The sequence below is a fragment of the Bombina bombina genome, chromosome 1 (assembly GCF_027579735.1).
Source record: "Bombina bombina isolate aBomBom1 chromosome 1, aBomBom1.pri, whole genome shotgun sequence".
Taxonomy (NCBI): domain Eukaryota; kingdom Metazoa; phylum Chordata; class Amphibia; order Anura; family Bombinatoridae; genus Bombina; species Bombina bombina.
The window spans coordinates 799,507,069-799,523,725 of record NC_069499.1 but is presented as its reverse complement, the minus strand read 5'-3'; the positions used below and the strand labels follow the sequence as shown (position 1 = coordinate 799,523,725).

Genomic DNA, 16,657 nt, shown 5'->3' with positions numbered 1-16,657 from the left:
TTCCCATATTTAAGCTAAAGATATTATACGTAACAATCATACATAATAAAATATAGAACATACATATTTTACATAATAATAAAATATATTATACATAACAATTATACATAATTATAAAAATATTGTACAAAATATTGTACAATAGATAACCAAACATAAACTGAAATCTGATTAGCTTCCCATGATCACAGACAGCGAGAGCAGCCGCACTCTACACTCACTATCCCTGAACACTTCAGCAGACACAGAATTCAATGTGTTCAGTTACCATACTACAAATTATAACTTTATACAGAATAATAATAATATTATACAGAACATACTAAATATACATATTATACATAATAATAATAATAATATTATACAGAACATACTAAATATACATATTACACATAATATTATACAGAACATACTAAATATACATATTATACATAATATATTATACATAAAATATATTATACATATTAGACATAATTATACATATTATACATAAAATATATTATACATAATTATACATATTATACATAATAAAATATATTATACATAATTATACATATACATAACTATAAAAATATTGTACAATAGATAACCAAACATAAACTGAAATCTGATTAGCTTCCCATGATCACAGACAGTGAGAGCAGCCGCACTCTACTCTCACTATCCGTGAACACTTCAGCAGACACAGAATTCAATGTGTTCAGTTACCATACTACAAATTATAACTTTATATAGAATAATAATAATTATACAGAACATACTAAATATATATATTATACATAATAATAATCAAACATTATACATATCATATACCAACGTGGCGTTCTGAACACGTCTGAGGACTGGCGAATCTGGTTGAATCCTTGTCATACTTGAATGGTGTCCCAGCGAAATCTCATCTTGTGCAGCAGAATGACGTAGCAGATCTTGAGCAGCAGATGTGTCCTTTTCATGCAGCAAACAGCAGCTTGACCGGATAACCTTAAACAAATGTTAATGGGAGATGCACAGGAGACAGATATACATTCACAATAGACCAAGAAAAAAAAAATGCCAAAAAGGCATTTGGAGGTACAGATTGGAATCTGCCTAGCTTTCCATGATCACAGGTGGTGAGAGCAGTCGGCCGCACTGTCCCCACTGCCTATAAACACAGTTGTCAAACACAGAATAAAATGTATACCTCCTGCCTTTGTTGTGGCAAATGAACAAACATCAAATCATAAAACCTTAGCTTAACAGCAGCATTAGGTTTCTGCTTTATAATTTATAAAGCAGTTTGTTACAAAATGGAATCTAATATATGGGAAAGGCAACAGTAGCCCCAGTCTCTGTCCTTACCAACTTGCAGCCTGGGGATGTCAGCAGACGCAGTTGAGGTGAAGACCTCTTTATACATTATGGCCTCTCGCTTCACATTGCTAGATCTGTTGAGAGGAAACAAACTTTCAGTTCTTGCACAGCAATACAGAAGTAGCTATAAAAAGTAATTTTCTTTAGCTATCCCTAAAAGGCAAATACAGAGAAGGGGAGTGTAGTTTAGTGTGCTTCTCGCACTGCATGATAAACAACAAAAATATGATCATTCATGTACAGATTATAAGAGCAACACTCCCCCCCCCCCAATTTCTGTCTAAAAGGTCATGGAAAGAAAGTATTTTCTCTCTTTCACATCTGTTTCCCAATGGTGTGTATATATGTTAACAAAAGTGACATAGGGACACAAAAAAAAAAACATAATTTATGTAAGAACTTACCTGATAAATTCATTTCTTTCATATTGGCAAGAGTCCATGAGCTAGTGACATATGGGATATACAATCCTACCAGGTGGGGCAAAGTTTCCCAAACCTCAAAATGCCTATAAATACATCCCTCACCACACCCACAATTCAGTTTAACGAATAGCCAAGCAGTGGGGTGATAAAGAAAGGAGTAGAAAGCATCAAAGGAAATTGGGAAATAATTGTGCTTTATACAAAAAAATCATAACCACCATAAAAAGGGTGGGCCTCATGGACTCTTGCCAATATGAAAGAAATGAATTTATCAGGTAAGTTCTTACATAAATTATGTTTTCTTTCATGTAATTGGCAAGAGTCCATGAGCTAGTGACATATGGGATATCAATACCCAAGATGTGGAGTCTTCCACTCAAGAGTCACTAGAGAGGGAGGGAATAAAACAAAAAACAGCCATATTCCGCTGAGAAAATAATCCACAACCAAAAATTAAGTTATTTTCACTTTTGAAAGAAAAAAACTTAAATCAAAAAGCAAAAGAATCAAACTGAAACAGCTGCCTGAAGAACTTTTCTACCAAAAACTGCTTCCGAAGAAGCAAATACATCAAAATGGTAGAATTTAGTAAATGTATGCAAAGAGGACCAAGTGGCTGCTTTGCAAATCTGATCAACTGAAGCTTCATTCTTAAAAGCCCATGAAGTAGAGACTGATCTAGTAGAATGAGCTGTAATTCTCTGAGGCGGGGTTTGACCCAACTCCAAATAAGCTTGATGAATCAAAAGTTTCAACCAAGAAGCCAAGGAAATAGCAGAAGCTTTCTGACCTTTCCTAGGACCAGAAAATAAAACAAATAGACTAGAAATCTTCCTGAAATTTTTAGTAGCTTCCACATAATATTTCAAAGCTCTTACCACATCCAAAGAACGTAAGGATCTCTCCAAAGAATTCTTAGGATTAGGACATAAAGAAGGGACAACAATTTCTCTACTAATGTTGTTAGAATTCACAACTTTAGGTAAAAATTGAAAATAAGTCCGCAAAACCGCCTTATCCTGATGAAAAATCAAAAAAGGAGACTCACAAGAAAGAGCAGATAGCTCAGAAACTCTTCTAGCAGAAGAGATAGCCAAAAGGAACAACACTTTCCAAGAAAGTAGTTTAATGTCCAAAGACTGCATAGGCTCAAATGGAGGAGCCTGTAAAGCCTTCAGAACCAAATTAAGACTCCAAGGAGCAGAAATTGATTTAATGACACCATGAAATGTAAGTCTTCCAAACTCTATAATAAATATTTCTAGAGACAGATTTACAAGCTTGTAACATAGTATTAATCACTGAGTCAGAGAAACCTCTATAACTTAGTACTAAGCGTTCAATTTCCATACTTTCAAATTTAATGATTTGAGATCCTGATGGAAAAACAGGCCTTGAGACAGTAGGTCTGGCCTTAACGGAAGTGGCCAAGCCTGGCAACTGGACATCCGAACCCGATCCGCATACCAAAACCTGTGTGGACATGCTGGAGCCACCAGCAACACAAATGATTGTTCCATGATGATTTTGGAGATCACTCTTGGAAGGAGAAATAGAGGCGGGAAAATGTAAGTAGGATGATAACACCAAGGAAGTGTCAGCGCATCCACTGCTTCCGCCTGAACATCCCTGGACCTGGACAGGTATCTGGGAAGTTTCTTGTTTAGATGAGAGGCCATGAGATCTATCTCTGGAAGCCCCCACATCTGAACAATCTGAGAAAACACATCTGGATGGAGAGACCACTCCCCTGGATGTAAAGTCTGACGGCTGAGATAATCCGCCTCCCAATTGTCTACACCTGGGATAGGCACCGCAGAGATTAGAAAGGAGCTGGATTCCGCCCAAGCAAGTATCCAAGATACTTCTTTCATAGCTTGGGGACTGTGAGTCCCACCCTGATGATTGACATATGCCACTGTTGTGATATTGTCTGTCTGAAAACAAATGAACGGTTCTCTCTTTAACAGAGGCCAAAACTGAAGAGCTCTGAGAATTGCACGGAGTTCTAAAATATTTATTGGTAATCTCGCCTCTTGAGATTTCCAAACCCATTTTGCTGTCAGAGGTTCCCAAACAGCTCCCCAACCTGAAAGACTCGCATCTGTTGTGATCACAGTCCAGGTTGGCTGAACAAAAGAAGCCCCTTGAACTAAACGATGGTGATCTATCCACCACGTCAGAGAGTGTCGTACATTGGGATTTAAGGATATTAATTGTGATATCTTTATATCATCCCTGCACCATTGGTTCAGCATACAAAGCTGTAGAGGTCTCATGTAAAAACGAGCAAAGGGGATCGAGTCCGATGCTGCAGTCATGAGACCTAAAACTTCCATGCACATAGCCACTGAAGGGAATGACTGAGACTGAAGGTGCCGGCAGGCTGCAACCAATTTTAAACATCTCTTGTCTGTTAGAGACAGAGTCATGGACACTGAATCTATCTGGAAGCCTAAAAAGGTGACCATTGTCTGAGGAATCAAGAAACTTTTTGGTAAATTGATCCTCCAACCATGTTTCCGAAGAAACAATACTAGTTGATTTGTGTGAGATTCTGCAGAATGTAAAGACTGAGCTAGTACCAAGATATCATCCAAATAAGGAAACACTGCAATACCCTGTTCTCTGATTACAGAGAGTAGGGCACCTAGAACCTTTGAAAAGATTCTTGGAGCTGTTGCTAGGCCAAATGGAAGAGCAACAAATTGGTAATGCTTGTCTAGAGAAGAGAATCTCAGAAAGTGCTGTGGACATTTGCATATTCCGATTCACTTTTTGGTGAATGGGCAGCTCACCTGTCTTCACGAGCACTGGACTCAGAATAGTGCTGTTCTGATTCATACAGTCTACATTATTTTAAAAAGGAGAATCTAAATACCAATTTTCATGTCTGTAACATCTTCGGTTTTTGAGATATAGGTATCCTCATTAATCACCCCCCCCTTTCCACATCCATAAGTGGATTTTTTATTATTATTTAATATTGTTTTTAACTGTATTTACTATAAATATTTCACATTCCAATGTTCTTCACATAGAGGAATATGTTCTAACTATTTTTATATATATGTCTGTATATAGCAATATCTATATATAATAAATATTCTCCACAGAAAATTTTGACAGCCGGGTGGCATTATGAAGTAGCCGGGTGGCATTATGAAATACTTTCAAAAAGGATACAGCATGTAAGACTCGAAGTGGCTTGCAAAACAGGAGAATAGAAGTTAGGCTAAAACGTCCTTTTTATTGGATATACAGGTAAAAATCAAAAGGCACAGCAACACAGATTTTACCACAGCTGACGCGTTTCCTGCCTCAACGGCACTTCATCAGAGCTGATTAACAGGTGTGTATAGCTTGCCTTTATACCTCTAGGAGGTGTATTCATTCAGGCAAATTTGAACAATATATATATATATATATATATATATATATATATATATATAAGTATAGATGTAAACATAAGCCAACAGCAAAATAAAAACAAAATACACAATACACAACCTATCACCAATCATTATACACGTAAATAAGTCAAATGCCAGTGAATTCAATGAGAAATGACAGGTATGTATATATGATTGCCTTCCAAATGTATAACAATGTAACCCAAGTCCCCCTTATAAAGTCAAGGAAACAAGCCTAAAAGTGCATCACATAATAATAGTGGGTGTGTAGGAGAGCCCTATTCCGCATCAGACTTTATGCCTGATACCATTCTGACTAGGACGGCGTCTGAGTGTGTTTTTGCACAATTTTTCCCCCCTGAAGTGCTTACGATAACATTGCATTTAAGGATCACGGATCTTGTTCAATGCCATAGATGAGTGTTAGCTGGATGGTCTGATTGGAAGAGGCTTCCATCTGAGACGACAGCCATGCAGACCAATTTGATGCAGTGTGCAACGTATGGTCTGAGCACTGACAGGCTGACCCCCCCACCCCTTCAACCTCTGCAGCAATGCTGGCAGCATTTATACGTCTATTTCCCAAAGACAACCTCTGGATAGGATGCTGAGCATGTGCACTCAACTTCTTGACGAGGCTGTGTTCCTGTAAGCTGCTCCTTCCAAATCCAAAACGAGATGAAGAACAAATTCTGTGGGAGTACACAACTAGATGTTTAGACGGGTACTCACAAAGAGGGCAGCACCCACTCGTGCTTAGTTTCGCCTGCTGGGATATCTAAGTGCCCCAGCTCACTGCTCTTAGGAATCCACACACCTCAGTGTAGGGCGACTCCTCAGGGAGAATAACTTAGGCTCTCAGTCGGAATAGATGATAAAAAAATCCTTGCTTTTATTAAAATGCTGTATTTAAAACACACAGAGCACAGCAATAACACTATGTAATAAAAATAATGTGTAAATTCATAAATTCATGCAACGCGTTTCTCAGCTACCACGCTGTTTCATCAGGCATATGTGTCCTAACTGAGAGTCAGAAGCTATATAGTGAACCTAATTAATCAGCATTAATTTAAAAAACGCACATCTCCCAACACAGGTGTATCTGTTCCCAGTTGTTCAAAATTAGCTTCTGATGTTACATACGATAAAATCACATGTTAAATATACAAAGTACAACAACCACTTTCATGTTGTAAGCCGTAGCTATACTAACCATTCCTCAATGTGTGAATCAGAGAGCCCGTATTGTTAGATCCATAAAATAGGAATCCGTGCTTAATAGCGGTTCGTTAATAAGCAGTTATATACTGTACATAACATTGTAAATGTTAAATATTTGAACATAAACCCAATTGTTCACCTTAAGTCTAAATACATTAGTCTTCTTTAAATTTAATCCCCTTCATAGTAGTAAACATTTGTAGGTGACCGATTTAAACATCTGTTTATTTTCATATTTTCTACAGCTAGGGTGAAATGGGCGTTATTTCTCCGTTTGATTCTATTAGCCCCCAATCGGAGCGCTTAGCGTCATATTGCGTCACTCAGTAAACATGCTTGTGTCTCTCCGGAGTGGTAAGGTTAAGTGTGAAATCCCTGATGACAGCTGATCTTATCCCAACAACTATGTCTGTCATTACGAGCTCCGTCAGGAGACCGGACCATCAAATGGCGATAATGTTGCGTACAAAATCGACATATAGCCAATACCAAATACCCACAAAATAAGGAAGGACCTAATAAGTACCCATACCATGAAACGTATCACATTTTAAAAGTGATACTAATCTATATATCCAAAAACACAATCATATATATGAGATAATATTCAGTGTATGACCGTATCGATAAGCCTACTAACTCTGATCTCCACTGACAGGAGATGCTAATGCCGGATAGCCGGACATAAAAGTGAAATAAATAGAAAATTACAATATGAGAAAGCTTGAGATATGCTATGTGGCGCTACAATACTATAGCCACTATTACTATCTATATTGAACAAGTTAATATGAAGTGTATCCGCAAAAATAAATATGAGATAAAAGTGTGTACAATGTGAACGTGTCTCACTATAACCATAACCCTATTAAGGGGAATAAAATTAATAATATGTCCAGTCGTGGTCATTCTACCTAAAAGTGTAGGTGATATTATAATCGACAAACATGTTTCACTTTGAAAGTGAACAAGTAAAATGTAACTGTCAATTACCTTAAATACTAAACCTATAAAAGTGTCTGTGAAAGAAAGATGATATTTATGATAAACAATAACTATCTTTCTATATAATAACGTGTGGTAGTCTACCAATATTTAGTGAATATATCTATATTTAATATTTTAATGGTAATAAAAAAACTGATGGATGTATCAGTATGGTTGATAAATCAATTGCATATAGTGAACCGTGAATATATAGTATTAACCTAAAAAATATATTAATGTGTTCAATTTTTCCCTATCATATCATTAAGTGAGTGCATGTTATAATCCAGGCTCTGTGGTGCACACATATAAGGATTAGAAGTCTCACCCACGATTTAAAAAGCAGCCATATCAATGTTTTCGTTTAACCCTTCAGGAAACAAACTAACGAACTTATATACTGTATATATTGATACATTGATCAGTTTTTTTATTACCATTAAACTATTAAATATAGATATATTCACATTGGTAGACCACCACACGTTATTATATAGACAGATAGTTATTGTGTATCATAAATAACGATGATCTTTCTTTCACAGACACTTTTATAGGTTTAGTATTTAAGGTAATTGACAGTTACATTTTACTTGCTCACTTTCAAAGTGAAACATATTTGTCGATTATAATATCACCTACACTTTTAGGTAGAATGACCACGACTGGACATATTATTAATTTTATTCCCCTTAATAGGGTTATGGTTATAGTGAGACACGTTCACATTGTACACTTTTATCTCTTATATATTTTTTTAAGGATACACTTGATATTAACTTGTTCAATATAGATAGTAATAGTGGCTATAATATTGTAGCGCCACATAGCATATCTCAAGCTTTCTCATATTGTAAATTTTCTATTTATTTCACTTTTATGTCCGGCTATCCGGCATTAGCATCTCCTGTCAGTGGAGATCAGAGTTAGTAGGCTTATCGATACGGTCATACACTGAATATTATCTCATATATAAGATTGTGTTTTTGGATATATTATCGCTATTTGATGGTCCGGTCTCCTGGCGGAGCTCGTAGTGACAGACATAGTTGTTGGGATAAGATCAGCTGTCATCAGGGATTTCACCCTTAACCTTACCACTCCGGAGAGACAGAAGCATGTTTACGGTGTGACGCAATATGATGCTAAGCGCTCAGATTGGTGACTAATAGAAACAAACGGTAAAAAAACGCCCATTTCACCCCAGCTGTAGAAAATACGAAAATAAACATATGTTTAAATCGGTCACCTACAAATGTTTACTACTATGAAGGGGATTCAATTTAAAGAAGACTAATGTATTTACCACACTCAAGACAAGGTATACAATTGGGTTTATGTTCAAATGTTTAACATTTACATTGTTATGTATATAACTGGTTAGTAACGAACCGCTATTAAGCACTGATTCCTATTTTATGGATCTAACAATACGGGCTCTCTGATTCACACATTGGGGAATGGTTAGTATAGCTACGGCTTACTACATGAAAGTGGTTGTTGTACTTTGTATATTTAACATGTGATTTTATCGTATGTAACATCAGAAGCTAATTTTGAACAACTGGGAATAGATACACCTGTGTTGGGAGGTGTGTGTTTATGAATTAATGCTGATTAATTAGGTTCAGTATATAGCTCAGGACTCTCAGTTAGGACACATATGCCTGATGAAACAGCGTGGTAGCTGAGAAACGCGTTGCATGAATTTATGCATTATTTTTATTACATAGTGTTACTGCTGTGCTCTGTGTGTTTTAAATACAGCATTTTAATAAAAGCAAGGATTTTCTATCATCTATTCCGACTGAGAGCTTAAGTTATTCTCCCTGAGGAGACGCCCTACACTGAGGTGTGTGGATTCCTAAGAGCAGTGAGCTGAGGCACTGAGATATCCCAGCAGGCGAAACTAAGCACGAGAGGGTGCTGCCCTCTTTGTGAGTACCCATCTAAACATCTAGTTGATTGCTTGTTGTGTAAACTGTATTACACCAGGAGGCGCCCTTTCTTTTTGTGTACTCCCACAGAATTTAACAGAATTTCAGTTTAGACATTAATGGCTGTGTGTTGAGTTATTTTGAGGGGACAGCAAATTTACACTGTTATACAGGCTGTCAGTGACGTGCGGTGAGGTCAGAGGCTGGTGAGGCACTAGATATGAAATGCCGGAAAAACACAAAGTACCCCCAACAGGGCAGGTTTTAATTATAGCTGAACCAGTGCATAGATTAAATAATTAGCTGATGGGTGAGAGCCACAGTGTTACTGATCAGCTGATTATTTCAACTGTGCACTGGTTCAGCTATAATAAAAACCTTGCCTGTTGGGGGTACTTGAGGACCACGGTTAAGATACATTGCACTAAAGCACCAGCTCATCTGCAATATGTTTATTGGTTATGAATAGTATTACAAGCATATATGTCAGATACTATCTAGCATGCCACTTGCTAGAAATAAAAGCTTAGCTAACTGCGCTTTATAGTAAAACATGAGATAAAGTGGTACTTATTTATTTTGCTTCCAGCCTTCCACCTGTCATTAAGTGCAAACTGTGCTGTGCAACTACATATTGAAGTGTTTGAGTACCCAGGGAATATCTGACAAATACTTCACAGAAATTCTCAGCCTGACAAAGTTCTCAAATTGTGCAGATTGCTGGACAATCGGAAAGGCTGTAAAGCTGTAAAGCTTTTTCAGGCTGAGAATTTCTGTGAAGTATTTGTCAGCTATTCCTTGGGTACTCAAACTCTTCAATATGCAGTTGCACAGCACAGTTTGCACTTAATGACAGGTGGGAGGCTGGAAGCAAAATAAATAAATAAGTACACAGCTCCCTATCTATCTTGCTTAAAGGACCACTGAATGCCTCAATGCAGTAGAATTACATAATTAAAAATATTTTTTTTCTACCAAATTTTTATTTTGTCTCCCATTTGCCAGCTCCCTGTATCATGTGACAGACCTCAGCCAATCACAGACAGGTATACATATACCCTGTGAACTTGTGCACATGCTCAGTAGCATCTTATTCCCCAAAAAGTGTGAATATAAAAAAACTGTCCCTTTAACTGCCCTCACTATTACAAATCTACCCCATATCCCCCAATGTATGTATCTGTCTGTCTGTCACACCCCATTTATCCGCACCAGATGCAAAACATCCTTCTAGGCATGTACCTTCCCAACCTGCCCATCTCTCTGCTTCAGGTACACCTATGTCTACCCTAGCAGGCTGCAGCCTCAGCTTCCCAGGTAATGTATTTGCCTTACCTCCCTATTTTAGATTTTCCACCTCTCAATCTAAATTCCACAGGCGTCTCTGGGCATGTCTCATCTTCCCCACCTACAAGCATCTGGTGCACCAACTACCACTAGGAATTTTATGTACCAGCCCAGCCCTTCCACCTAATCTGCCATTCTTTCTTTATAGCTACACCGTCCTTGACAAGTATCCTTTCCCATTTAATAGCCTCAGTGGTTTAACCTACCTCCCAATATATAAGACCCCATCTATCAGCCTTAGCCACACACCATTTAACTTGAGTGATGCTAGTGGACAATAGTTTTATGCTCCGTTTGTAATCTGGACCTATGAGTTTAACCACAGACACATCAGATTGGCTAGCAGGCCATGTACTGCCGTTAGCTGCAATGATTGTGGCTAACAAGCTGGACCTTACTATATGCTAAACCTTCACAGGGATTAAACACAAGAATAATGCAAAACACCATGTGCTGTATGAATGAAAGGGCATCATTTTTGCATTATAATGTTCATTAAGATAATTTGACAAATATTTAGTACAGTGGCACACTAATGGTGCCTGTTCTACAGAGATTACACTATGGACCAGTAAAATCCCACTATAAAATTAAAAACCAAAACCCTATGTACTCACCCAGGCATTGTTCATATCTAACACATAATATGGTTTCTTTTATCCCATGAAAAATGCTATTACTGAATTATTTAAATATCCACCTTAGAAAAAGATTTCATTAACAATATTCAGCTTTTATAAACTAATTATCTTTTCTAAATCCAGATAAATATATTTATATGAATAAATACCACATAATAAATAAATACTCTTGTCTAATGAAACCAAATTCAATTACAAAACAGTTAATTTTCCAAAAGAGATGTTTTATTCGTTTTTCAAAATATTAAGGATACAAAAAGAATTTATTCTTAATATTTTGAAAAACTAATAAAACATCTTTTGGAAAATGTAACTATTTTGTAATTGAATTGGTTTCATTAGACAAAAGGAGTACAGTATTTATTGGCATTTAATATATACAGTTGTTACAAACTGCTATTTGTAACTGGCCCTTTAAATGAAAAATTGCCCTGCTTCCATGGATTGTGGAGAAGCCTATTTGCCAGCCTCCTTCCTCATGACTATGGCCCCTGGAAGATTGTGCCCCTGAAAACCTATTAACTTTTATTGGGTGTGTATGGCCCTTTAAGAACCGTCTGGGGACATATTGTGACTTTGGTGAACAATGCCCCTTTAAGACTATGTCCCCAGACCTGTAAAATAACTTGTCCCTGGCTTTCTCCCACTTGGTTCAGTAAATAGGACTTACTGAACCAAGTACCACACAGGCAGAGTGTTCCACAGAAAGGGAGCACTGTTACAAAAGCATTAGTTTTCATTGTGTGCCATTAAGAGTTAATTTTGTTCAGCTTCAAGAACCTATTCTAAATACAAGTTTGCTGGGATCAGCTCTAATTAAGTTTAGTGATAAACATTCCCATTGTCTATTCAGACTGCTAGTTGATAAGGTGGACTGCATTGTTTTCTTGTGTTTAAACTTGTTATCTGCTGAAGAAATGTAATTCTACTATGGCCTGTCAAAGGGCGTTGCCTCTCTATCTAAATGTATCAAATGTGTGATTGGGGATTTTATGCCTCCCCCTGAGAGTGTCCTTTTTGCATGTAACCTCAATAAAAAGCAGGCTGTGTGTTCCAGCACATCAGACCTATTCTGACCCTCTAACTTGCAGCCTTGACTCATGTTTGTAGGGGACAGCTATAATCACTACAGGGATTGCTATGCTCTATATACTCCCTTAGCTACTGAGCTCCTGTAAGAGCTCTTGTTCCTGATCCTGCTTCGCTGTACAGAAGGAAGAGGTTCACCTACTGGAGCCTGGTCGTAGGTCCAGGGCGCAGAGCATATGGCGAGATACCAGCCCAGCAGCGGTGGTTCGTAGAGTCTGCATTACGTATGGTGGCTACGCAGTAGTTATAGTGTCTACGGTGCTGATGATCCTTTGGTGAGCGCTAGGAGCATCCTTTTCTACGGTCCAACTTCCAGCCAGCCTGGAGGCAACCGTAACAACAGTTAAAACAAACAAAGATTTATTCTTTGAATTTAAAGCAAATTTGATTATTGAAGTACATTGCAAAAATCTCATTGATCATCCATGATCTCATTATCAAAACCAGCACGCTAAGTGAGTCAGCAATAGCTTCTAAAGCTCCCACTAGCCCCACTGCCATTTTACATTACTTCCTTTTAGTTGACCTTCCTATTTTTAATCACTAGAGTTACTGAGTAGAAGACCTAAGCCTTAACTTAACATTTAAAGCAGGGCTTGTCTTGATGTAATGAGCTGTGAGCTCCAGACAGTAAACTTACCGGTGTGAGGTGAGGCGTCCTCCTCCAGCCATCCAGGGCAGTTAGTCAGTGCGGCAGTCGCACTGGTTGTGTGGTCTGGCTGGCACTGTACTAGGCAATAGGCACTCACTGGGGCAGGGCACTGGCATGCTCAGGCTGAGCAGCAGCTCCTCTTCTTCACCTTAGTCTACTCCTCATTGCACTGCACGTCACTGATGGGAAGATTAGATGGAGATGGGGCAATGGAGGAAAGTGACAAAGGACACAAGAGAGAGATCAGAGATGCATGATAAAAGGAAAAGCAATAAGAAAGTGCAAAAGAGTAATGGGTAGCAATGGGGTGAAGTGACAAATGCAATGTATTTGGAGAACTGTGGGAAAAGTGTAAAATTAAATAAATAGTTATATAATAGATAAATGTCCTGAATATTGAAGTAAAGTTGTATGGAGATGGTGGTGGTGTACATGGGGGGCATAACAGTAAGGGGATGAGACACAGGGGAGCAAAGTTTCTTCTGCATAAGAAACGTGAGGAATATTAGTAAATGTGCAGGGGACAGTGTAAGGAATATAGTAATGGGAAAGATAAACTATATAGAGAGTTGGTACAACACATCCAGCTTATTCTTTGGCTGCCGGGTGCCCAGGACAGGACCTATCTCACACAGCACACTCCCAGCGCCAGCTGTGATTACAATACAGCTCAGAGCATCAGCTGAGTGCTAACAAGATTTGGAGCTAAATTGGTCAGCAATTCGTTATAACAGGGCTGGGGGTGGAGGTTTAACTATAGTTTAACCCATTATCTTCCTGTTTCCCTGTCTTGGATATAGATGGTTCAACACATCCAGGTTATCCTTTGGCTGCTAAATAGAGCCACAATGCATCACATTCTCTTACAGACAAGGGGAATTGAGGCTTAGTATATTAGGTAAAATACACAGAACTTCTTCTTTTGCATCCTCTCTAACTCTCAGCAAGCTTATGTTATATTTCACCATTTTCCACAACATTTGTAACCAGTCCCATCATTTTTATTTTTCTCTCAGCAGAACTCCACATCCTCTTGACTGCATGTCTTCTTATGCCCCTTCCCACTTTGTTTAACTATCCCCATCAGTTCAGTGTATTTTACCTAATATACTAAACCTCAATTCCCCTTGTCTGTAAGAGAATGTGATGCATTGTGGCTCTATTTAGCACGATAAGCTGGATGTGTTGTACCATCTATATCCAAGACAGGGAAACAGGAAGATAATGGGTTAAACTATAGTTAAACCTCGACCCCCAGCCCTGTTATAACGGATTGCTGACCAATTTAGCTCCAAAGCTTGTTAGCACTCAGCTGATGCTCTGAGCTGTATTGTGATGATCACAGCTGGCGCTGGGAGTGTGCTGTGTGAGCTTGGTCCTGTCCTGTCCTGGGCACCCGGCAGCCCCGCACTGCAACTGGTCTGGCACCCTCTCTCCTGCAACACCGCCCGGCCATTTGGTCACACACTCGGCACTAGGAACTACCTGGCTCCTTCACTTCCAAGTTCCCGCCAGTCCGACTCACTTCCACCACGCTTGGCACGCCTCCCCAGACAAGCGATACGGTCACCACGTGATTGTGATGTCAGGCACTCCCGGCAGCGCTGATTGGCTGTCTGTTAGCTCCAGCATAGAGGCGTTTTGAAGAGCCGCCTCAAATGGAGCTTAATATTGGCCGCAAAAGATACCACTGGGTGGCGCTACCTCATAGAGTTAGTATCCCAGTATTAAGCATCCATCTTGCACAATCAACGGAGGGCAGCTGAACGGCTCACTGCCTCTCCGTCTCCTTAGTTGCGCAACATAGATGATGGGATTCATGCCAGGATCGGAGGGAGGGGGGTGGGGGGCACCTTTGGGGGGGCGTGGTCTTAAGTTCATGCACAACACCAGAACCTCCCCTGCCTCCTATCACTGCACGTCACTGCAGGCTGTACACTCACTACTTTACATTGTAGCAAAGTGTCATTCCTTCAGTGTTGTCACATGAAAAGATATAATAAAAGATTTACAAAAATGTGAGGGGTGGACTCACTTTTGTGACATACTGTATATATTTAATATATATTAATATAATACATATTAATAGATAACTAATTATTTTACCAATAACTTGTCTTGTTTGAGGACAGGGTAATATTTCTTTATCTCTGTTGCTGCCTCTATATAGGTTGTAATAAATCCTATTCCTTGATTTGAGGAGTTCTTATTATTGATTGTTATTATTATTATGGATTTGGAAAGAAGGCTATTTCTATCCAACTTTTTTTTTTTTTTACGAAATAATTTTTTATTGAGAAAAAGGTAACACAATCCATGACAATTATGATATATATATAGATGTAACAGGACAATTCTTATTATACAAAGAATACAGTAACGTCATGGCAGATTACACAGGTCCACCATTTCAAGCTTAATGTTTTATGTTATTATCGTATTATAATTCGTCAAGGACAAAACAAAAAAAAAAAAAGAAAAATCACCTCAGATAAAGCAATCTAAAGAAATAAACATTAAAAGATGCTATACTTTTCCTCTTGTTTGCAGATTTTTCATAAATAGATATTAGAAAGAAAGCAGAAAGGAATAGGAAAAAGTAGAAAGAAGAATAGAAGGGAATCTCCCAGTTAAGGAAGGGGGAAAGAAAAGGTTGAGAGCCCATGTCACTAGTGGGTATCTGCACTCTCTGTTGTGTCCTCCATTACCTGAATGCTACGTCTGTTTCTCATTCGTTGAGTATCTATCCAAACTATCCAGTCCTCCCATATCTGGAGAAACTCTGTTCTGGTGTTAAGTAGGGTAGAAGAAATGTCTGCCATTTGATAATAATATTTAAGTTTATTTATTATGATATTAAAACTAGGTACTGAAGACTTCCAGAACCTTGCTATTGAGGTCTTGACAGCTGTGCAGACCATTCCTACCAACTTTGATTTAGCTTTGGTAAGACCCTCAATCGGGAAGTGTAGCAAAGCCTGTTCTCTACTCAGTGTAATTTGTCTATTTAATATGTCAGATAGGAGGTTATTGGTTTGTAACCAAATTTTCTGCGCCTCCACACAAGACCACCACATATGTGTGTAAGACCCAACCTCTCCGCAGCCTCTGTAGCAAGACTTAGGGGTTTTGTCTGTCCACTGTATTCTGCTAGGATGTAGGTACCACCTATACGCTACTTTAATGTAATTTTCTTTCAGATTGGCACTAATAGAACACGCCTGTCCTTTTTTTAGGATTTCAGACCATTCTGAAGGCTCTTTTACAAACTGTCCTTCCCCATCCCATTTTACCATAAAATGTAGTTTGTCTGCTGTGCTATTGTTATTTAATAGGTTATATAAAATCGATATAGCTCCTTTAGTTCTAGTTGCAGATATGCATATCTTTTCAAAGGGGGAATGTGCTGAGTGTAAAGGTGGTCTACCTATTTCCTTAATTCTAGATTTCAGTTGCATATAGTGGAGCCAGGAGCCCGGCAATATCGGTAGGATAGAATTATATTCCTCAAATGATATGAATGTGGAGTTCTTCATAATATCAGCTATTCGGTATAGTCCTTTGTTAGCCCATATGTTGCTTACTGCTT

General features: G+C 38.3%; 1 long non-coding RNA gene across 1 annotated transcript in view; it reads right to left on the bottom strand.

The window, feature by feature from the left end:
* The window catches only part of LOC128645988 (uncharacterized), a 104,695-nt gene that overhangs the window by 2,998 nt on the left and 85,040 nt on the right, over positions 1–16,657 (bottom strand). The gene's annotated exons all lie outside the window — the stretch shown is intronic.